Raw genomic sequence first — 26,697 nt, forward strand, 5'->3', positions numbered from 1 at the left:
AAATTTGATTGTGTCAAATCCGGTTATCCGATTTTCGATCCGAGTTCTGTACCGTGTTCCTCTCGACCAAGGCTTCACACGGACGTAAGTTTTCTTATATTTTGTTATGATTTGAAAATATGATATTGAAGGAATAAGATATGATTAATATATGGTGTTCCTGAGAATGTAGACATCGTATAATCGGAACTAGATCGAATAACGGATACCGTATGAAATTGTTGTCATTCTTCGGATTTGATTTGATTGAGATTATACAGAGTCGGTATCAAGTTGTATTTGTTATTGATTATGAGATATTGAGATTGTGTTATATGATATATCGAGATTGCGATATTATGCCGTTGAAATAGAATTAGATTGAGTTCTGATTATATCTGGTATTGATTGGGATATATGTTGATATTGTATTCCTCAAATACGTCATTCAGGATTTGGTATTGAAAACTTTGAAGACAGAACAGAGCCAGAATCCGACAAAAGAAAGGTATAAATCAATGTTAACCGAGAGATATGACTCGAGTTAGATTTGACTTGAGTTTCCCAAAACCACATACTTATTTGTATTGTTTAATACCTTTGAATTCATTGATTGTGTATTCTTATTCTATTGATTTATATAAAAACAGATAATAGAAGATAGATATCGAGAAAGAGTCATGGGCGGATGTGCCTAGTTTTTGGCTGAGGTGCCAAGTCTTTAGCGGAGGTGCCAAGACACTGGATGTTCTGTTTATATCGATGTTGCTTAGGATTAGATCGACTTCTACTGCTGAGATTCGATATAGTATGCCAACGTCTGGAAACCGGGATCTCTAGATTAGAGAAGAGTCGAGTCGGAGATTAAGAGTCAAGAGTTTGACTTATGGGTTATATCAATTCATGTCTTTCAGATTTTGATATATGTTATTGATAACTGTTATATATGCTTTTGTATATGGTTATATGATTGCATGTTTACGTTGTTTATTCTAGGATTATTATTTTATTCTCACCGGAGTTATTCGGTTATTGTGGTGTTTGTATGTGTGCATGACAACAGGTGAGACAGGATCAGGGTCGAGAAGAAGATGAGAGTGAAAGGTACGGTGCTGGTTGCGCAACAGAAGTTTAAAAACGAAAATCATACATTTTCAAGAGCAAGAAAACCGAGCACCAAACGAAGTGTGTAGCAAATAAAAAAACACCAAAATATGTTATACATAGGGTGTTTCAGAAAATTACCTATCAATCACAAGGATTGATTTTGGCTCCAACTAAGTTGTAAACAACTTAGCTCTTGAAGGTAGACAATCTACAAGCTTCACCTTTCTTCAAATTAGGTCCACCACTAACAAGGTAGATCCACTCTAATTTTGCACTAGAAAAGTTAGAGCATTTTTCCTTGAGAAGTGTATGCTTTCATCAACAATTGAAGAAGAAAAAATTGTGGAGAGTGAGCTCAAATTTTTTCCAAGCCATGTCCAAGGAGAGAAGGGGAGACTTTTCTTGGTTTAGCAAAAAGGTTGTGGTGTCCCAAAAGCATGCCATGCCTTGGACATTGAAAAAGTTGTCTCCCAACCTTTCATCTCCCATGCATGCAATTATATTTGGGCTTGTAACAATTACAAAGCCCATGGACTTTTATTTAAATCTCCCAAACATATTTGAGAACATTTAAATATTACCTGAAGTTACTCAAGCCCACTAGTATATATAATTATTTCAATTGGGCTCTACAAGATCCAATGTTATCTAATTAATGCAACACTTGAATTAATTTAATTATTTGGACTCTACTATGCCTGCCAGTGTTTGATTAATTCAACACTTGAATTAATTTAATTAAGTCCATAATAATGTTTATGAAAATCACAATTTTCAAATACATTATTTATTTGGTCAATTTTTAATTTAGGAACACGACCTCAAATTAAAAGTTACATTATCCTTATAGAAGTTATACTTCTATGTTTCCTTACGCTTATAAACTCCTTTATAAGCCGTTCAACACATTGAACTATTTTACTTCTCAACGGGATCTAAAAAGTTAGCACTTTTGTGACCCTCAATGGTTCAATGATACAACTAGCCGTGGGTTCACATCACAATGTGATTCGGGACTAAACACGTCCTTATTCGAGCATACCCCAATTGATCCATTCTTACTTATCAAATCCTTGATAATAAGAACGTCAGAACTCACGTTTGATAGTACCCAACCAATCATGTTAAACGCCTAACAACATCGCTTACATGATTCCCTAAGTATCAAATGATAATGCCTGCAAGAACCATTCAATTATGGTTAGCGTACAATACGGTCCCTTCAACTCATATATCCCGACTGATTCGACAACCAATGGTATATTGAGAGTTGTTAATGAATCGATACTATGTGTCATGTCGTAGATGCATTGATGGTGTAAGCGGTGAATCTCCGACTACAATGCATCGACTGCTATATGTTTCGACGAAACACCCAACCTTGCCACCTGATGACCCCATGTGTAATGCCCAAGAATTTGATTATAGTAATCTGAAATGATTTGGGTATGATTACCGTAATCTGGAATTAATATGAAATGATTTATTAATTAATTACGGTAAATATAGACGGAACGGATCGGACTAGAACACATGAGAAAGGTGTAAATTGTGTGTGCAAAGAAATGAGTCGGCGCACATGCGCGATGGAATGGAGCGCACATGCGCGAGCAGGGCAGAAGCCTGCGCGCACATGCGCGCGAGCTCCAGAAGGTTGGGCGCATATGCGCCGATTGGATGCGTGCATATGCGCGAATGTTGATTTCCGAAACAGTAGGTCTCGCGCATATGCGCGAGATGAAGCGCGCATATGCGCCAGTCATGCAGAACGTAAGGACGCCACTTGTTTCTTGTGGGCGAGGTGTATATATATATATACATACAAACGTTATCAGCAAAGAAAAAGAAGAATCGAAGGAAAGGCTTTGGAAATTCTTTGAGGAATATTATCGTGGTTTGCGAGCGGTCCGTATGTCAGAATTTAAATCCGACTTCAGTACCGAGTTCCTATCAACGTAGACTACAACTGGACGTAAGTTTTGCTACGTTTAGACATGTTTTGAATTTATGATATTGTCAGAATTGAATAGGATTCATATATGACGTTCTTGTCATGCTAGACATCATAGAAGCGAAGTCAGATTGAGAAACGGACCGTTTATGTAATTGTTATGATTTTCGGAGTCGATGTGACTGAGAATTCATATCAGATATGTATTGTTATTGAGATTATGACTAGTATCGATATTGATTATGAGCTCTGGTATTATATCTGTGATGTTGGGATTGACGGGGTTACTGAAATTGTATTGTCATATCGTCGAAACATCAATGAATTGATATTGATCAGACTCAGTATTGATTGTGATTATATCGTGATATTGTCGATATGAATTGGATTGTGTCTTGATTCGATATTAATCAGAACAGGCTTTGGACTGAGCTGTATATTGACATAGTCTATTCGATATTGTGAATTCAGATTGACATGGACAGACATGAAATGGAGTCTTCGTCTTCGTCAGATTATGAAGACAAAGGTATAAGTCAATGTGGTATTGGGAGATGGACTTGAGTCAGCTGAGACTTGAGTTTCCCTAAATCACATACTTTACTTTATGGCATTGATATTTGCATTGATTGATTGATATACTTGTTTTCTTTGGTTATAGATTACATGTATTAGAAGAGTAATCTTATGACAGAAGTGCCGTTAGTGGTGGGATCACCACAGCCACATTGCACAATGTCATAAGATGGTGTATTGGCGGTAGTGCCAAAGTCTGTCATTAGATGATGGATTATCGATGTGGGTAGACTGATAACTTCTTCTATTACTGTTAGTTGATATTATATCGATGTGGATAGATGAATAGCTTATTCTATTACTGTTGATTGATATTATATCGATGTGGATAGATTCATCGTTCCTTATATTACTGTTAATTGATGTTATATCGATGTGGATAGAATCGGACTTTGTTCTATTACTGGTAATCGATATCATATCAATGTGAATAGAATCAGGGCTTGCTCTATTACTGGTAATCGATAATATATCAATGTGAATAGAATCAGGGTTTCGTCTATTACTGTTAATCGATACGGTATCGGTGTGGATAGAACTGGAGTCTTTTCTATTACTGTTAATCGATACTATATCGGCGTGGATAGAACTGGAGTCTTTTCTATTACTGTTAGTCGATATATGCAGACCGACGTCTGGAACCGGGATCCCTAGACTAGGATTGAGTCTAATCTGAATTATGTAGCTACGAGTATTGTTGATAGTATGCTATTAATTATGTTTCAGATTTGTTACATATGATTGTTACTTGATTACATGCTTTATATTTGTTATATGATTGCATGTTTCATTGATTTATACTGGGAGTTATTCTCACCGGTTTATCCGGCTGTTGTCTTGTCTATATGTGTACTTGACAACAGGTGGGACAGGTTCAGGGTCGAGAAGATGAGGAGAGATCGAGTTAGAGTGGAGACTTCGGACTTTGATCTGAGATAGGGTTTGAACACTTGACATTAGTTGTTAAACTCTAGTTTGAATAAATGATTTGTAATACAGGATTTGTATTTTATATACAGAGATGTATATATGTTTTATGTCACTACGTTCCGCAATTTAAAAAGAAAAATTTTTAGACCCCGTTTTATAATTGATTAATTAGTCCCAATGATGATTAAAGAACACGATTAGCATCCGGGTCCCCACAACAGGTGGTATCAGAGCTGTAGGTCCTTGAAGTATAGGTTCCTTAGCACTGAGATAAAAGTTAGTGAACGGGGTAGATTGAGTTTTCTTTCCCTGCATGTGATTGCTAGCATGTGATTTCATATACTGATGATTTATATGTATGCTAGCATGATATTATGTTTTGTTGCCTGGATTTATATGGCATAGAAATGCATATAATGTTGAAATAACATTGTATCTGCTAAGATTTCAGTATGTTGTTACTGTGTCTTAAACTACATGTTACCTGGATATCGGAGATGATTTGGTAATATGTATGATATGAAACGGGATCAGAACCAATTCGTGATAAGAGGTAAGCTGATCAGGATTGGGATTGAGACGGACTTGTCTCCTGTTATTACTAATACCTGTGATTATCCGATATTCCTCCTAGACGAATTCCAGAACGGGGTAGTACATCGTATGATCAGATGGATGTGTCTGAAACTCTGATGGAAACACAGATGATAAGATTTCAGTAATTTCAACCACCGATTTTGAGGGGTGTTGAGACACCAGCTGATTGTGAGACTTGGCTGGAGGAGATCGAGATGCTGTTTTAATTTCTGGGATTCACAGATGAGTGCAGAATTAAATTGGTTGGAAATCAACTACGGGAAGTCGCTAGGAGTTGGTGGCTGGTAAACCGGGAAGCCATAGTACAGCGTGGTTTCACGATTACGTGGAAACTTTTCAAGGTTGAATTCTATCAAAGATTTGTACCTTTATCATATCGAGAGGACAAAAGAGCAGAATTTGCAAATTTGAGGCAGGGTCCTTTGAAGATCGATGAATATTTGGCCCATTTCTTCACCTTGCTACAGTTTGGTCCGCAAGTGGCTAGAGATGATACAGCTGTAGCTGATCAATTTATCAAAGGCTTGAATCCGGAAATACGCACCTTGGTAACTGTGAAACAACCGAGTAATTTTGCTGATACTCTGAATCGAGCCAGAAGAGCAGAAACCGTTCTAATGAGACAAAAAGAAGCTTCATATGTTCTTCCAACACTGATACCACAACAACTGCCTTCCAGAATCGAGATTGGCAGCGGTAGTGGGGGAAAGAAAGAGATGTTGAAAGTGCAAAAGAAGCAATTCAAGAAGTTTGGGAGCGGTTCATCTAGCTCTAGCGGTTCTAGTCCGAGTTATACTGGCATCTATTGCAGAAATTGCGGGGGAAGACATTCCACAGAACAGTGCCGAGGAGTGTTTGGCAACTGCCGCATTTGTAAACAGCAAGGACATTTTGCTAGAGTGTGTCCGCAGAAAAGCTTCCGGAGATCTTATGGAGCAGAACCATCTGGTTGTAAAGACCAGGAGACAGACCCAGGACAGACTTGATGAGATTGTAACAGGTAACCGTTCTTTTATGAATATGTTGAATATGTATTGTGAAGTACTTCATACATTCTATACATGATTTTGTATGAATAACATTGATATATGTGGTACCTGTTGGGTTTGTGTATATTGTAGTATTGAGTTTTGTTTTAATCTTTTGGAGGAAAAGATTGTTATCAGTGAATTCTGTAAATATCATATACTGCAGTAAAATGAGAATGAGATGGAATTAGATGATGTTGTACTTGTGTTGTTTTATTTTAACTATATTATTGATATATAATAACAAGTACAGAGTGAGTATAGATTCTTGCCAGGAGATGGTAAAATTTTGACCTGAAATGGCCAAAGAATAAATAATGTACGGTAAGAATTCTTGATTTTGAATTCCTTGATATCCGTACTATATGACATGATGATTATCGAAAGGAATGGAGTAATTCCTTATATATTCAGTTGATTACTGAAATTGAGCATATCAGGAGCTGAATTGTCGATAGCAGGAGATTTGCTATAGTCTCGCAGATTTAGATTTTAGATTTGCTTTGTATCAGGGAAATGGATTACAGATTTGATTCTATACCAGGTACTGGTGTTATTTTAGAATTATGTATAGAATAATACTGAATGAATTAAAAGAATTGAGATATCAGTTTGATGATTTATGGCTTGAGAGTTAGAGATATATCTGAATATGTATTTCTCTATGAGATATCTCAGTTCTGTTATGGGTTGATGAATCCTGTATTCAGAAGTATTCTGATGATTTTATACCGTGTATCTATGATACGTTGATATACTCGTGATATAAGATTGATTGAATTGAATATCTTGTATGGAATAATCTGGGAGTTCAGATTATTGTATACAGAATGGGTCGGATATAAAGATAGTTGAGGACAGTGATTACTGACTGAAACAACAGCAATATCAGATAGTTATATTTGCTGGAGTTTGGTAGATTCTTATATCCGATTGTTGTTTTGAAATTGCTTGCGAATTGTTATGGTTCTAAAACAGTATTGAGACAGATTATATTGTTTGGGGGACATTACATTCGAAGAAGATATGGCAGTTGATCTAAACGACTTGAAGATGTGAGCAGTTAGTCAGCATTATCAGATATTGATTTATGTTCGAATCGGAGCCGATATTGATATTATTCGGAATCCGTATATGATACCGATTGTGATATATTATTGTGATTATATACAGTGCAACCGAATCTAAGCGTCGATCAGAACATCAGGTAGGTATTACTGTTATATATATATCTTGTTTGTGCCGAATATTCCGAATCTGGAATGATAGACAGGGTCAGAAGTGCACAGTGATCGATTCAGTATTCTTTTCGGTAACAGAACAGGTATGAAATTTGAAAGTATGGTTTTGATATAAACAAATGCGATCAGTTGTGGCAGAATATGTATTGAAATATGTGAATTGCCAACAATTGAAGACAGAAAGAGGGAAACCAAGAAATTGATTATCTTGATTGTCGATTTTTAAATAGGAATGGGAGTACATTTCTAAGAATTGTGTGATAACACTACTGAATTCTTGTTTTTATTGTACTGTGAGGTGATTATGAATGACAGATTGTTCGAATCTGCCTCTATTATGTTGTACAGGACGATGTACAGATACTATTAGACGACTGAAATTGTGCTAGAAAAGAGGTCAGACTGTATTGAATGCCAAAGTAGAATATATCATACCAGGAGTTTGGTTGCTTTTATACTTTTGGCAATATATACAATTAACTCTTTTCTTTATTGTGCATAATTGAAGGATCATCGGAGCGAACTATCCTGATACTGGAGGATATTCAGTAGTTGTAGTGCGTGATTTTAGCACTAGTTGAAATAACTGAATGTTATTTATAAATTTTCGTACGACGATAGCTATCACATGCGTATTGAGATGGCATTCTTAGAGATTTTGGTACAGTGAGAACTGTTAATTTCCGTTGTATGAAGGATCTCTGAGATTTGATTTGATAGAATCAGGAGTATGATTCAGAAGAAAAATGCAAACAGCTCGTAAATTTACTTTGACATAGGCCAATGTCGGATGATGACGATTGGTAAATGGAGCTGGAAATTTAATATATCCTTGATTAGGATTGATAAATGATTATACTGATTGTTATAGAACTATTGATTGGCATATACGGATGCTGTATAGCCAATATTTTACTATTGATTCTGTCACGAATCATTTCAAGTAGTATTATGACATTATACTTCTTAAATGAGTGTTTTTCCGTTTAGAGTCAAGATCCGGGAAAGAAAGATACTTCAGAATGATGTTAATGAAATGAGTTTGGATGTTAAACTCTGTTATACATTTCTTCTAATAGAATTGAACTAATTTAGTGAGAGTTCGAGGACGAACTCAGATCTAAGAGGAGGAGAAATGTAATGCCCAAGAATTTGATTATAGTAATCTGAAATGATTTGGGTATGATTACCGTAATCTGGAATTAATATGAAATGATTTATTAATTAATTACGGTAAATATAGACGGAACGGATCGGACTAGAACACATGAGAAAGGTGTAAATTGTGTGTGCAAAGAAATGAGTCGACGCACATGCGCGATGGAATGGAGCGCACATGCGCGAGCAGGGCAGAAGCCTGCGCGCACATGCGCGACTTCACAGCGCGCACATGCGCGCGAGCTCCAGAAGGTTGGGCGCATATGCGCCGATTGGATGCGCGCATATGCGCGAATGTTGATTTCCGAAGCAGTAGGTCTCGCGCATATGCGCGAGATGAAGCGCGCATATGCGCCAATCATGCAGAACGTAAGGACGCCACTTGTTTCTTGTGGGCGAGGTGTATATATATATATATATACATACAAACGTTATCAGAAAAGAAAAAAAAGAATCGAAGGAAAGGCTTTGGAAATTCTTTGAGGAATATTATCGTGGTTTGCGAGCGGTCCGTATGTCAGAATTTAAATCCGACTTCAGTACCGAGTTCCTATCAACGTAGACTACAACTGGACGTAAGTTTTGCTACGTTTAGACATGTTTTGAATTTATGATATTCTCAGAATTGAATAGGATTCATATATGATGTTCTTGTCATGCTAGACATCATAGAAGCGAAGTCAGATTGATTAACGGACCGTTTATGTAATTGTTATGATTTTCGGAGTCGATGTGACTGAGAATTCATATCAGATATGTATTGTTATTGAGATTATGACTAGTATCGATATTGCTTATGAGCTCTGGTATTATATCTGTGATGTTGGGATTGACGGGGTTACTGAAATTGTATTGTCATACCGTTGAAACATCAATGAATTGATATTGATCAGACTCAGTATTGATTGTGATTATATCGTGATATTGTCGATATGAATTGGATTGTGTCTTGATTCGATATTAATCAGAACAGGCTTTGGACTGAGCTGTATATTGACATAGTCTATTCGATATTGTGAATTCAGATTGACATGGACAGACATGAAATGGAGTCTTCATTGTAATGTCCGAGGATTTGATTATCGTAATTTGCTATGAGATTAGTGAATTAAATAGATATAACTGTAAACGGGCCACTACGAGACCAGATTGGATAAAGAATATAAATTTCACCAATTTCAGGCAGAACTAGTGGCGCCCGAGCGGTAAAAAGTGACCGCCCGAGCGCCAATGTTCCATGGCATCACGTTCGGGCAGAAGGTGTGACGCCCGGGCGGTAATTTATGACCGCCCGAGCGCCAGAATCTCGCATGGCGGGCAGAACCTTCCGCGCCCGGGCGGTAGATTTTTACCGCCCGAGTGCCGAGCTCGCGCCCGGGCGGTAAGTTTCGACCGCCCGAGCGCCAGCGAGATTTGGCTAAAGCAAGCCACGTTTCATTGCATGCAAGGGGCGATATATATAACGATTTTCCCTCAGAAATCTGATAAGAATCAGAATAGAAAAGCTCCGAGAAGCTTTTAGAAATTCTTGCGCTGGTAGTTTGCAATCCGTCCGTTAGATTTGAAATCCGACTTCGGTACCGTGTTTCTATCGTTACAGGCTACACGTGGACGTAAGTTTTACCATGTTTTGACATGTCTTGAAATTATAATGTTGTAGGAATTAGATATGATTCATATATGTTGTTTCTGACATATTAGACATCGTATAATTACAAACGGATTTATGAACGGACACCGTATAAAATTGTTATGAATTTTAGAGTTGAATTGACTGGGTGTTGGTACCAGATTTATACCATTATCTGTAATGAATTGGGGGAAATGATATAGATTGTTTAATAGGGCGATTGTACAGTTGAAATGATACCGAGATCAAGTATTTAATTGGTTATGTGTTGATTTAGATTAGAAATTGATAGAGTGCGTATCCACATTTCCATTTCAGATACGTATTGGCGACCGTGACAGCGATTCTACGACGAAAGGTATAGTACATGTTTTGCTTGGAGAATCATGACTCAAATGAGATCACATTTGAGTTTCCCAACAAAAATCACATACTTGTTGTATTGTTTATATCTAGATATGATTATGATTGTTTATAGATTTGTTTATAGAACTTGTATGCAGATCTTGCTATGCTTTGTTTACAGATCATGCAGCATTGCATTATGCTTGTTTACAGATTTTGTATTCATGCATTAAGATAGGGCAGTCTGGAGATCAGGCAGACTACTAGATGTTCGGCGATATCTCAGCTTAGGGGAAGATCACCGCCCCTATTGTAGACGCGGATACAGATCAGGCTGAAATCTAGGAATAAGACGTACAGCACCACGATTGGTAGGGTAGGTGACAGTCAGTGACGTCTTATTCACAACGGGATCCCTAGAGTTTTAGTCGAGTCGCATCTAGACATGATTAGACTCGCATTGCATGATTATATATGAATGACATTCATATTAGCATGTTTCATGTTTTAGATTGTTTTATTGCATGTATACATGTTTATACTGGGATTTGTTCTCACCGGTTTTCCGGCTGTTAATATGTCTGTATGTGTGCATAACAACAGGTGGGGCAGGATCTGGGTCACGACAGAGATGAGCAATGGACATAGCGTGGTGATCACGGGCCTAGCAGATGGACTAGTAGAGTTACTTTTATCTTGTACTGTATTTCACTACTAGTTTATAGAGGATGGATTCAAACAAGAAATGTTGTATCCTATGTTTGTATATTATGCTGATGTAATAAAATAGAGATATGTTTTATGCCTAGTTAGTAACATTTGATTGAATGTTAAAAAGCGAAAATTTGACCCACTTTTTATATTATTGATCCATTAAATCCCAAAGAAAAGAATTAGAGCCCGGGTCCCCACAACAGGTGGTATCAGAGCCGGTAGTTCCTTTAGTCTAAGATAGGATAGAATGAGCGGGGTAGATCGAGTCTTCTTCCTTGCTCTATGATGTGCTAGCATGTTTATTGCTTTCCTTACTACATGTTGTTTGTTATTTGAATGATTACAGCATGTATTGGTTAAGACTGAATCAGAACTGATTCTAGATCAGAGGTAACTGACTAGAGGATGGCTGAGACAGTTGTATATCTTGTGTACTAATCAGTTGGATTATTAGATATGCCTCCTAGAAGAGCAGCCGTACCTCTACGACCCGTAGCGCCAGAACAGGGGAGCACATCCGGAGATCCTGTGGATGTTACGGCGACCCCTATGGAGACGTTGCTGAAGCGATTCCAATCCTTTCGACCTCCAACATTAAAAGGTACCGAGAATGCCATCGAGTGCGAAAGTTGGCTTGAGGACATTGAAATGTTATTCGACTCTTTGGAGTATAGTGACTAGAAGAGAATAAAGCTAATTGATCATCAGTTGCAAGATATAGCCAAGAATTGGTGGTTGAACATTAGGAGAGCTTTAGAGCAGCGGGGTACCGAGATTACTTGGAAGGTATTCAAGACCGAGTTTTATCAGCGATTCTTCCCTGTATCCTACCGTAAGGATAAAGGCGCTGAATTCGCAAACCTGAGGCAAGGGCAATTGAACATTGAAGAGTACGTTGCTAAATTTTCCTCCTTGCTTCGTTTTGCACCCCATGTTTCAGGAAATGACGAGGCCATGGCAGATCAGTTTATAAATGGCCTGAATCCAGATATCTTTACGTTGGTCAATACTGGGAGACCCGATAATTTCTCGGATGCATTGAATCGTGCCAAAGGAGCTGAAGCAGAATTGCTTAGGCAACGGAGTGCTCCGTATGTTGCACCGAGTCCAAGACCGCCACTACCTCCATTCCAAGTTCCTCCTCCGCGATTCGAAAGTGGCGGTAGTAGCGGTGGCAGAAAGGAACAGCTGAAGGCGAAGGGGAAACAGTTTAAGCGACCTGGGAGCAGTTCGTCCAGCTCCAGCGGATCAAGACAGACTGGTTTTGATCAAAGTTCAAGGACTTCAGGTGTCTACTGCAATTCTTGTGGAGGTAGACATGCGACTGAATAGTGCCAAGGAGTTACAGGCCGATGTAACATTTGTAGGCAACCAGGGCATTTTGCCAAAGTCTGTCCACAGAGAGGTGTACAGCAAGTCCAGAGTGGAAGAGCCTCCGGTTCAGTACCTCAGTTTGAGCGGCAGGCATCATCGGTTCACTCTTTTCAGCCTCCACCAGCACCGACTCCACCCAGAGGCCGAGGTAGTCAGACGGTGAGTCAACCTCCAAGGCAACAGGCCCAAGTGTTTGCATTGACCGAAGAGCAAGCACAAGATGCACCAGATGATGTTATAGCAGGTAATTGTCTCCTTTATGGTTATCCTGCTTATATATTGATAGATACAGGTGCATCGCATACATTCATTTCAGAGCGATTTGCATTGTTGCATTCCTTGCCTGTTGAGTCTTTGCTAGATGTTGTATCTATTAATTCTCCGTTGGGAAGTGGATTGCTATCTGTAACTACGGTTAGACATTGCATTCTACAGTTTGAGGGGCATGAGATTGACCTAGATTGTATAGTATTGGGTCTAGCTGATTTCGATTGTATAGTCGGTATTGATATGCTAACGAAGTACAGAGCCACCGTGGATTGTTTCCACAAGATTTTCAGATTCAGACCCGAGATGACAGACGAGTGGAAATTCTACGGGAAGGGTTCCAGATCTCGGATTCCCTTGATTTCGGCTCTTAATATGAACAAATTGTTGCAAAAAGGAGCAGATGGTTTCTTTATTTATGCTGTAGATATGCAGAAGTCGAGCCCGGCATTGGCAGATCTGCCAGTAGTGCGGGAATTTCCAGATATTTTTCCAGATGAAATCCCAGGTTTACCTCCGGTTCGAGAGGTAGATTTTAGCATTGATCTTACACCAGGTACCGTCTCTATTTCGAGAGCTCCATATAGGATGGCACCCATCGAACTCAAAGAACTGAAAGCACAGTTAGAAGATCTTCTGGCCAAGGGATATATCAGACCTAGTGTATCTCCTTGGGGCGCTCCGGTGCTATTTGTGCGAAAGAAAGATGGTTCGATGCGGTTGTGTATCGATTACCGGCAGCTGAATAAGGCAACGATCAAGAATAAATATCCTTTGCCTAGAATCGATGATCTATTTGATCAGTTGCAGGGATCCTCTGTCTATTCTAAGATTGATTTGCGTTCTGGGTATCATCAGCTCAGAGTTCGAGATGTAGACATACCAAAGACAGCATTTCGAACCAGGTATGGACATTTTGAATTTATTGTCATGCCTTTTGGTTTAACCAATGCTCCTGCGGTATTTATGGGCTTGATGAACCAAGTGTTTCAGAGGTATTTGGATGACTTTGTTATTGTTTTCATCGATGATATTTTGGTGTATTCGAAGAACAGAAATGAGCATGCAGAGCATCTCAGAATTGTTTGGCAGACATTGAGGAACGAGCGACTGTATGCTAAATTGTCAAAGTGTGAGTTTTGGTTGAATCGAGTTGTATTCTTGGGGCATATCATTTCTAGAGATGGTATTTCTGTAGATCCAAGTAAAGTGGAAGCTGTGATCAGTTGGTCGAGACCGACTTCTGTACCAGAAATCCGCAGTTTCATGGGCTTAGCCGGATACTACAGAAGATTTATCAAAGATTTCTCCAGTATTGCCAAGCCAATAACTCAATTGACGCAAAAGAATTCACCATTTGTTTGGTCAGAGGAGTGCGAGTTTAGCTTCCTAGAACTGAAGAAAAGGCTAACTAGTGCTCCAGTGTTGACGATACCTTCAGGTACGGGTGATTTCGTTGTCTATTGTGATGCTTCTCATAGAGGTTTGGTATGTGTTCTTATGCAGCGAGGTCATGTGATCGCATACGCCTCGAGACAATTGAAGCCACATGAAGTTCGATACCCCATTCATGATCTGGAATTGGCGGCTATCGTATTTGCATTAAAGATTTGGCGTCATTATCTCCACGGCGAGAAATTTGAGATCTTCTCCGATCACAAAAGCCTGAAGTACCTATTTTCTCAATCAGAGCTGAATATGAGGCAGCGTAGATGGCTTGATCTGCTAAAAGATTTTGATTGTGAAATCAAATATTATCCAGGGAAGTCAAATGCAGCGGCAGATGCCTTGAGTCGTAAGGTATGTTCTTTGTCCTTATCGACGATAGGTGTTAGCAAGTTAGTTGAAAATTGCTGTACATCTGGATTAGAATTTGATACAGATAGTAAGACACTACGACTTTTTACGATCCAAGTTGAGCCCAATTTGATTATGAGGATCAAGGAAGCACAAAGAACCGATCAGAATGTGCAGAAATTGATCCAAATGGTCAGATCAGGGCATGTATCAGAATATCAGGTACGAGATCATGTGTTGTACGTAAATAACCGTCTAGTTGTGCCAGATGTTGCAGATTTGAGACATCAGATTCTGACAGAGGCACATTGTAGTCGGTTCAGCATTCATCCTGGTGGCAGGAAGATGTATAATGACTTGAAGACACAGTTCTGGTGGAAGCAAATGAAGTCAGACGTTGCCGAATTTGTGTCTAAATGTGTAAATTGCCAACAGGTGAAAGCTGAAAGAAAGAAACCCGGAGGTTTACTTCAGAGTTTATCTATTCCAGAATGGAAATGGGACCACATTTCCATGGATTTCGTGACGAAGTTACCTCGATCATCCAGAGGCTGCGATGCGATTTGGGTCATTATTGACAGATTGACCAATATTCTTGTTTCATTCCGTATAGGATGACGTATAGACAAGATCAGATGGCGGAGATTTATATTCGAGAGGTAGTCAGATTGCATGGAGTGCCGAAGTCTATTGTATCAGATCGTGATCCACGATTCACTTCACACTTCTGGCACAGTTTACAGTAGGCTTTGGGTACGACCTTACACCTTAGTACTGCTTATCATCCTCAGACAGACGGACAGTCAGAACGGACTATCCAGACTCTAGAGGATATGTTAAGAGCTGTCGCGCTAGATTTTGGCATTGGTTGGCAAGATTCTCTACCTCTTTGCGAATTTTCTTATAATAACAGCTACCAGACGAGCATTGAGATGGCACCGTTTGAAGCTTTATATGGTAAGAAGTGCAGATCTCCGCTATACTGGGATGACGTCTCAGAGGTACCAGAACTTGGGCCAGATATGATTCGTGACATGACAGAGAAGGTGAAACTCATTCAGAAGAGGATGAAGACAGCACAAGATCGACAAGCTAAGTATGCCAATATCAGACGTAGACCGTTAGTATTCGAGGCAGGAGATAGAGTATTCTTAAAGATTTCTCCATTCAGAGGCGTTGTTCGATTTGGCAAACGCGGGAAACTATCTCCTCGATACATTGGTCCTTACGAGATTCTTGAGAAGATTGGCGATCAAGCTTATCGACTTGCACTTCCTCCTTCTCTATCTGGAATACATGACGTGTTTCATGTATCAATGTTGCGAAGATATATGCCAGATATTTCTCATGTCATTCAGCCTGATGAAGCTGAACTTGATCAGACCTTGAGCTATGTGGAGCAACCGATACAGATTCTTGATCGAAAAGAAAAGAAACTCAGAACGAAGATTATTCCACTTGTGAAAGTCCAATGGAGTCGTCATGGCATCGAAGAAGCGACATGGGAGACAGAAGCAAATATGCGACAAAAATACCCCGAGTTATTCCAATTATGTAAGTAGTAATCTAGCTTTGATGTCATTATTTTGATGCTTACAATGATAGAATGATGTATGAGTTCGAGGACGAACTCTTATCTAAGAGGGGGAGAAATGTAATGCCCGAGGATTTGATTATCGTAATTTGCTATGAGATTAGTGAATTAAATAGATATAACTGTAAACGGGCCACTACGAGACCAGATTGGATAAAGAATATAAATTTCACCAATTTCGGGCAGAACTAGTGGCGCCCGAGCGGTAGAAAGTGACCGCCCGAGCGCCAATGTTCCATGGCATCACGTTCGGGCAGAAGGTGTGGCGCCCGGGCGGTAATTTATGACCGCCCGAGCGCCAGAATCTCGCATGGCGGGCAGAACCTTCCGCGCCCGGGCGGTAGATTTTTACCGCCCGAGCGCCGAGCTCGAGCCCGGGCGGTAAGTTTCGACCGCCCGAGCGCCAGCGAGATTTGGCTAAAGCAAGCCACGTTTCATTGCATGCAAGGGGCGATATATATAACGATTTTCCCTCAGAAATCTGATAAGAATCAGAATAGAAAAGCTCCGAGAAGCTTTTAGAAATTCTTGCGCTGGTAGTTTGCAATCCGTCCGTTAGATTTGAAATCCGACTTCGGTACCGTGTTTCTATCGTTACAGGCTACACGTGGACGTAAGTTTTACCATGTTTTGACATGTCTTGAAATTATGATATTGTAGGAATCAGATATGATTCATATATGTTGTTTCTGACATATTAGACATCGTATAATTACAAACGGATTTATGAACGGACACCGTATAGAATTGTTATGAATTTTAGAGTTGAATTGACTGGGTGTTGGTACCAGATTTATACCATTATCAGTAATGAATTGGGGGAAATGATATAGATTGTTTAATAGGGCGATTGTACAGTTGAAATGATACCGAGATCAAGTATTTAATTGGTTATGTGTTGATTTAGATTAGAAATTGATAGAGTGCGTATCCACATTTCCATTTCAGATACGTATTGGCGACCGTGACAGCGATTCTACGACGAAAGGTATAGTACATGTTTTGCTTGGGGAATCATGACTCAAATGAGATCACATTTGAGTTTCCCAACCAAAATCACATACTTGTTGTATTGTTTATATCTAGATATGATTATGATTGTTTATAGATTTGTTTATAGAACTTGTATGCAGATCTTGCTATGCTTTGTTTACAGATCATGCAGCGTTGCATTATGCTTGTTTACAGATTTTGTATTCATGCATTAAGATAGGGCAGTCTGGAGATCAGGCAGACTACTAGATGTTCGGCGATATCTCAGCTTAGGGGAAGATCATCGCCCCTATTGTAGACGCGGATACAGATCAGGCCGAAATCTAGGAATAAGACGTACAGCACCACGATTGGTAGGGTAGGTGACAGTCAGTGACGTCTTATTCACAACGGGATCCCTAGAGTTTTAGTCGAGTCGCATCTAGACATGATTAGACTCACATTGCATGATTATATATGAATGACATTCATATTAGCATGTTTCATGTTTTAGATTGTTTTATTGCATGTATACATGTTTATACTGGGATTTGTTCTCACCGGTTTTCCGGCTGTTGTTATGTCTGTATGTGTGCATAACAACAGGTGGGACAGGATCTGGGTCACGACAGAGATGAGCGATGGACATAGCGTGGTGATCACGGGCCTAGCAGATGGACTAGTAGAGTTACTTTTATCTTGTACTGTATTTCACTACTAGTTTACAGAGGATGGATTCAAACAAGAAATGTTGTATCCTATGTTTGTATATTATGCTGATGTAATAAAATAGAGATATGTTTTATTCCTAGTTAGTAACATTTGATTGAATGTTAAAAAGCGAAAATTTGACCCACTTTTTATATTATTGATCCATTAAATCCCAAATAAAAGAATTAGAGCCCGGGTCCCCACATTCATCTTCGTCAGATTATGAAGACAAAGGTATAAGTCAATGTGGTATTGGGAGATGGACTTGAGTCAGCTGAGACTTGAGTTTCCCTAAATCACATACTTTACTTTATGGCATTGATTGATTGATATACTTGTTTTCTTGAGTTATAGATTACAGGTATTAGAAGAGTAATCTTATGACAGAAGTGCCGTTAGTGGTGGGATCACCACGGGCACATTGCACAATGTCATAAGATGGTGTATTGGCGGTAGTGCCAAAGTCTGTCATTAGATGATGGATTATCGATGTGGGTAGACTGATAACTTCTTCTATTACTGTTAGTTGATATTATATCGATGTGGATAGATGAATAGCTTATTCTATTACTGTTGATTGGTATTATATCGATGTGGATAGATTCATCGTTCCTTATATTACTGTTAATTGATGTTATATCGATGTGGATAGAATCGGACTTTGTTCTATTACTGGTAATCGATATCATATCAATGTGAATAGAATCAGGGCTTGCTCTATTACTGGTAATCGATAATATATCAATGTGAATAGAATCAGGGTTTCGTCTATTACTGTTAATCGATACGGTATCAGTGTGGATAGAACTGGAGTCTTTTCTATTACTGTTAATCGATACTATATCGGCGTGGATAGAACTGGAGTCTTTTCTATTACTGTTAGTCGATATATGCAGACCGACGTCTGGAACCGGGATCCCTAGACTAGGATTGAGTCTAATCTAAATTATGTAGCTACGAGTATTGTTGATAGTATGCTATTAATTATGTTTCAGATTTGTTACATATGATTGTTACCTGATTACATGCTTTATATTTGTTATATGATTGCATGTTTCATTGATTTATACTGGGAGTTATTCTCACCGGTTTATCCGGCTGTTGTCTTGTCTGTATGTGTACTTGACAACAGGTGGGACAGGTTCAGGGTCGAGAAGATGAGGAGAGATCGAGTTAGAGTGGAGACTTCAGACTTTGATCCGAGATAGGGTTTGAACACTTGACATTAGTTGTTAAACTCTAGTTTGAATAAATGATTTGTAATACAGGATTTGTATTTTATATACAGAGATGTATATATGTTTTATGTCACTACGTTCCGCAATTTAAAAAGAAAAATTTTTAGACCCTGTTTTATAATTGATTAATTAGTCCCAATGATGATTAAAGAACACGATTAGCATCCGGGTCCCCACACCATGGGAGTCGGTAAACAAGTCAAAGTGCAATGCTAGCATATAGAGTCTCAATGTTGTCCCGGGTCATAAGGACTACCATAAACTAGGACGTTTCCACTCGATAAGTGAGAACCACTTGGAAAGTCTTTTATGGAAGGTTGTTGCGACTTTGATTGTTGCACTCCCAAGAGCCGTTTGTCCAGAAGTAGTATAATTCGATGAGTTCGAATATCTTATCCACGAGAAAGCTAGGGTAATTACAAGTCCACTACAATGTCTTTTTATTTTTATTGTTTTTAGTTGTTTGAATCTTTAATTGATAATTTTTAATTGTTCAAATTTTAATTAAGTAGTTGAGATTAAAGGATCCACTCTTGGTATTTTAATAAAGTTAACAATAACGAACATTATTGAAATCCACTTAATAAAATGGTTCCAATATATTAAATAATAATATTTATATTATGTTATATATTATTATCTTATAAGTATATAATATATACCAAAACTTATAAATGTTGTCAAGTATTTATTGTGCTAAATATATATTTGTAAACAGTAAATGTGGGGACCCGGACGCTAATTCATTCCTTAATCGTCTTTAGGAATAATTCAAACAATTATAATAAACAGGGTCTAAATTTTTTTTTTCCCTAAATTACACAGCGGAAACATAATGTAATTAAATTCAAATTACATATTAAACATAATCTACAATTATTGTATGATCTACAATTATCCGACTAGGTTCAACTACAATTCAGTGCTGAATCCTAAGTTGCTTCAAAGCCCGGATCTCCACGCTATCTAGTCCAGCCTCATTCTCGTCCTGACCCCGCTTCTATCCCACCTGTTGTCATGCACACATACAAACAAGACAACAGCCGGATAACTCCGGTGAGATATAAATATCCCAGTATAAATCATGTATACATGCAGTCATATAAATCTTATATGAATCAATACAATACTAAATCAAGTTCTAAACATGTGTCCTAATCAGGAACATAATCAATATCAAGAATAATTCCTATTCTAAACATGTACCAAATATCAGGAACATAATCAATATCAAGAATAAATCCTATTCTAGACATGTACCAAATATCAGGAACATAATCAATATCAAGAATAATTCCTATTCTAGACATGTACCAAATATCAGGAACATAATCAATATCAAGAATAATTCCTATTCTAGACATGTACCAAATATCAGGAACATAATCAATATCAAGAATAAATCCTATTCTAGACATGTACCAAATATCAGGAACATACATCAGTATTAATCAATACCATTCAATCTAGCTGTCACTCAGGCTAGTGACTCTACGTTTTAGACTAGACTCAATCCTAGTCTAGGGATCCCGGTTCCCAGATGTCAGCATTCCATATCGACCAACAGTAATAGAAAAGACTCCAGTTCTATCCACGTCGATATAGTATCGATTAACAGTAATAGAAAAGACTCCAGTTCTATCCACACCGATACAGTATCGATTAACAGTAATAGACGAAGCCCTGATTCTATCCACATTGATATATTATCGATTAACAGTAATAGAGCAAGCCTTGATTCTATCCACATTGATATGATATCGATTACCAGTAATAGAACAAAGTCCGATTCTATTCACATCGATATAACATCGATTAACAGTAATAGAAGGAACGATGAATCTATCCACATCGATATACTATCAATTAACAGTAATAGAAGAAGCTATACATCTATCCACATCGATATAATATCAACCAACAGTAATAGAAAAGCTGTCAATCTATCCACATCGATAACCAAACATCCAGTGACAGTCTTTGGCACAACCGCCAATACACCATCTTATGACATCGTGCAATGTGCCCGTGGTGATCCCACCACTAACGGCACTTCTGTCATAAGATTACTCTTCTAATACCTGTAATCTATAACTCAAGAAAACAAGTATATCAATCAACTCAATGCAAATATCAATGCAATAAGTAAAGTATGTGATTTAGGGAAACTCGAGTCAAACCTCACTCGAGTTGTGCAATCCCAACTCAACATTAATTTATACCTTTATCTTCTCGCTCAGAAGAAGAAGAAATCCCGACTCTACCTCGGTCCAGTCCCAATCTGGTAATCACGATATTGAACAGTCACAATATCAATAAATAACCCAATCCGGAATATGCTCTGATCAATATTTAAATCAAAATATACTCTGATCAATTTCAATCAACTAATGTTTCGACGGCATAACAATACTGTCTCAATAATCCCGCCAGTCCAAACATCACAGATATAATACCAGAACTCATAATCAATATCGATACCAGTCATAATCTCAATAACAATACATATCCGATATGAATTCTCAGTCACATCGACTCCGAAAATCATAACAATTACATAACCAGTCCGTTCTTTAATCTGACTTCGATTCTATGATGTCTAACATGACAAGAACATCATATATGAATTCTATTCAATTCTGACAATAGTTTAATTTCAAAACATGTCAAAACGTAGCAAAACTTACGTCCAGTTGTAGCCTACGTTGATAGGAACTCAGTACTGAAGTCGGATTCAAAATCAGACGGACGGATCGTTCGCAAATCACGATTAAAATCCCCGAAGAATTTTCTCAAGAATCCCTCGATTCCTTCTTTCTTTTTCTGAAGATTTTCGTATGCCTATACATATATATATATCCATGCATGTATAAAGCAACGTGTCCCGCTCCTTAATGCAGCACGTCTCGCGCATATGCGCGGCATCACTCGCGCATATGCGCGAGACACAATTCTTCAGCGCGTGTGCCTCGGCACTCCCTCGCGCATATGCGCGACACTCTACCGCGCATGTGCGCCGAGGGCTCTGGAGTTTCCGCGCAGATGCGCGCTACTCGTCCGCGCATGTGCGCCGAGGACTCTGGACGCTCCGCGCATGTGCGCGCTGTGAAGTTGCGCATGTGCGCGCAGGCTCCTGCCCTGCTCGCGCATGTGCGCTCCATTCCTCGCGCATGTGCGCCGACTCATTTCCCTGCACACACAATTTACCCCTTTTTCATGTGTTTTGGTCCGAACCCTTCCGTCTATATTTTCCGTAATTAATTAATAAATCATTTCCAGATTAATTCCAAATTACGTTAATCAAATTCTCGGGCCTTACATTTCTCCCCCTCTAAGATATGATTTCGTCCCCGAAATCACAAGCAACCACAACTCATATATCATGGTACTCATATCAGATACCAAATCGGATTCAAGAAGGAGATGTACAGAAACTGCAATAATCCCATATCAACGAAATTCCTCGAGATAGAATCAATCTCAGAACCATGGCTATACGACATCCGTATATACCAATCACCAGTTCAACAGTTCCATAACAATTCAATATTGGCATCTGCTACCAAATTTGTTAATCCCAGTCAAAGATATATTCAACATTCGGCTTCAAATACCAACAGTCATCGTCCGACGTTGGCTTATAAGTCTATGTCTTCTGATCTATCAAATCCGATCTCAAGTAACACTGCAATATCATTCCCATACGAAGTAAATCCGCAGTTCTCATGGTACAATACCTCGACTAAAGCTATTCCGATACTCATCTGATAGCCATTATTGTACAATACTTCACAAGTGACAATGAATCATGTCAACTAGTGCTAAAATTCGGCACTACATGTCCTGGATATCCTCCAGTATCTAGATAGTTCACTCCGACTATCCGTCAATCTATAACTTATAGCTAAAAATCAAGCTATACCCTCAGCCAAAAATACAGAATCAAGCGAATATCACAGTCTGATAAAATCAACTTTGGCATTCAATACAATCTGACCTCCGTTTCTGACATACCTCTCAGTCGTCTGGTCATATTTGTACGTTATCCTGTACAATTTAACATAGACAGATTTGAACAATTGTTCAATCATAACCACCTACTGGTACAATGTTGACAAAATTTCAGTGATTCCCTCACAAAATCCATAGAAATGTACTCCCATTTCTATTTAAGAATCAATAATCGATATAACCAATCTCCTGGTTTCTATCTTCTTGTCTTCATCAGTCAGCGATTTAGACATTTCAATATAAATTCTGACCTAACTGATTTCATCTGTTTATATCAAAACTGTCCATTCGAATTATCACACATTTCCTGTTACCAGAATAGTACTGAATCTACTACTGTGTGCATCTGACAATACCTGTCATTCAAATTCGAATATCTGACACAAACAAATCAGCTAATCATATAAAATAAAATATTACCTACCTGGTAATCGGCTCTGACACACTGTTCTAACTATCAAAATCAAGTTCTGAACAGTCTGATTCAACTTCTGAACTGTTTTAATCTTCAAAATCAGTTCTGACTCGACTGAACTGTATATAACCTCAACGGTTCATAACAATCGATATCAAACACAGACTCCGAGTGATAATAATATCGGATCAGATTCAGAATATCAGTACGCAATGCTGATCTAATAACTGCATAAGACGCAATCTCTGACATTTCTGACATCTCGGAAATTCTACCATATTCAATGTCATTCTCAGTCACTGATCCCTGTCTAAACAGTACTATAAGTCAGCCAGTATACTATCTTCAGATATCCTAAACTCTGAACAAAATCTGTTACAATCGAGATTCATATCTGAACAATTCTGTATACCACAATCTCAGTTCCCAGAATATTCAATTCAATCATACGCTGCGAATATATCGAAATGTCATAGATAAAATGAGCATAATATCATCAGAATATTGCTGAACACAGGATTTATCAATCCATCATTGGAACTGAAATACTTTCCAGAGAAACATATATTCAAATGTAACTCTAACTCTTAGACAATAATTCTTTCAACTAATTTTTCAATTCTCTCAATTTAATCAGTATCAGTCTATAAGAAATTATAAAATGAAACCAATACCTGGAATCAAATCAAAGCTGAAATCACTCTTCCGGATACAGGACAACCTGAAATCTCCTCTGAAAGACTATAGCAACCTTCCTGCTATTAGTAAATCAATCCCTAATAGACTCAACTTCAGTCATCAGCTGAATACATAAGGAATTACTCCATTCCTTTCGATAATCATCGAATCATAAACAATACAGATATCAAGGAATTCAAAAATCTAAATCCCTTACTGTATATCATTCATTCATTGGCCATTTCAGGTCTGAATCTTACCATCTCCTGGCAAGGCTCTATAATTGATCTATACTTGTTCAATATCTCAATATCAATCAGGCAGTCATCATCAGACAATACAAGTACAAGCTAGTCTAATTCACTCTCATTCTCAACTCACTGCAGTGTATGATATATCACAGAATATCACTGATATCAAATTCTTTCCCCAAGAAGGTAAAGAAGCAATACTACAGTAGATCCAAAATCAACAGGTAAAGCATATCTCCGTGCCACCCAATCAAGGATAATCATAATGATTGCATTAGTATATATCAATACATATGCATCATAATCATAAAGGAACAATACCTGCCACTATATCATCAAGTGTGTCCTGGGTCTGTTCCTTGATCACCATATCCAGATGATCTAGCTCCCTGAAATCCTCGAGAACCTCTCAGTTCTAATATTCCTTTGGTTGTAATCCACCAACTTCTGGCAGCTTCTCGTAACTGAGGGAATACCAGTTTAATTCGCTATTCATCTGTACAATTAAGTAACTCGAACAGTATTTCTATGTCATCAAACCAGTTCTCATACTCTTCAGACGTCCCGATACCACTCAGAATCGACGGCTGAAATAACTGGAACTCTTTCAATTTAGTTTTCATCTGAATTTCTGATACATCTATCTGATCAGACGAAGTACTACCCCTTTCTGAAAATCTTCTACGAGGTATATCTGATGATCATAGGAGTCAGTAATCACAGGAGATAATCAATCTCAATCCCTTTCTGATCAGCTTACCTTCTGATCAAGAATTGGTTCTGATTCATTTTCAAATCAGATATATTACCAAATCAATTCAGATATTCAGGTAACGTACATTTAAACGCAATAAAACATGCTGGCATGTTAGCATATTCAATGTAAATCAACATAATACTATATCACATGCTAGCAATCAGAAGCAGGAAAGAAAACTCAGTCTACCCCGCTCACTCTTTTCTATCTCAATGCTAAGGAACCTACAGTTCAAGGACCTACAGCTCTGATACCACCTGTTGTGGGGACCCGGACGCTAATTCATTCCTTAATCGTCTTTAGGAATAATTCAAACAATTATAATAAACAGGGTCTAAATTTTTTTTTCCCTAAATTACACAGCGGAAACATAATGTAATTAAATTCAAATTACATATTAAACATAATCTACAATTATTGTATGATCTACAATTATCCGACTAGGTTCAACTACAATTCAGTGCTGAATCCTAAGTTGCTTCAAAGCCCGGATCTCCACGCTATCTAGTCCAGCCTCATTCTCGTCCTGACCCCGCTTCTATCCCACCTGTTGTCATGCACACATACAAACAAGACAACAGCCGGATAACTCCGGTGAGATATAAATATCCCAGTATAAATCATGTATACATGCAGTCATATAAATCTTATATGAATCAATACAATACTAAATCAAGTTCTAAACATGTGTCCTAATCAGGAACATAATCAATATCAAGAATAATTCCTATTCTAAACATGTACCAAATATCAGGAACATAATCAATATCAAGAATAAATCCTATTCTAGACATGTACCAAATATCAGGAACATAATCAATATCAAGAATAATTCCTATTCTAGACATGTACCAAATATCAGGAACATAATCAATATCAAGAATAATTCCTATTCTAGACATGTACCAAATATCAGGAACATAATCAATATCAAGAATAAATCCTATTCTAGACATGTACCAAATATCAGGAACATACATCAGTATTAATCAATACCATTCAATCTAGCTGTCACTCAGGCTAGTGACTCTACGTTTTAGACTAGACTCAATCCTAGTCTAGGGATCCCGGTTCCCAGATGTCAGCATTCCATATCGACCAACAGTAATAGAAAAGACTCCAGTTCTATCCACGTCGATATAGTATCGATTAACAGTAATAGAAAAGACTCCAGTTCTATCCACACCGATACAGTATCGATTAACAGTAATAGACGAAGCCCTGATTCTATCCACATTGATATATTATCGATTAACAGTAATAGAGCAAGCCTTGATTCTATCCACATTGATATGATATCGATTACCAGTAATAGAACAAAGTCCGATTCTATTCACATCGATATAACATCGATTAACAGTAATAGAAGGAACGAT

Source organism: Primulina eburnea, chromosome 13 (assembly GCF_022965805.1).
Source record: "Primulina eburnea isolate SZY01 chromosome 13, ASM2296580v1, whole genome shotgun sequence".
Classification (NCBI taxonomy): Eukaryota; Viridiplantae; Streptophyta; class Magnoliopsida; order Lamiales; family Gesneriaceae; genus Primulina; species Primulina eburnea.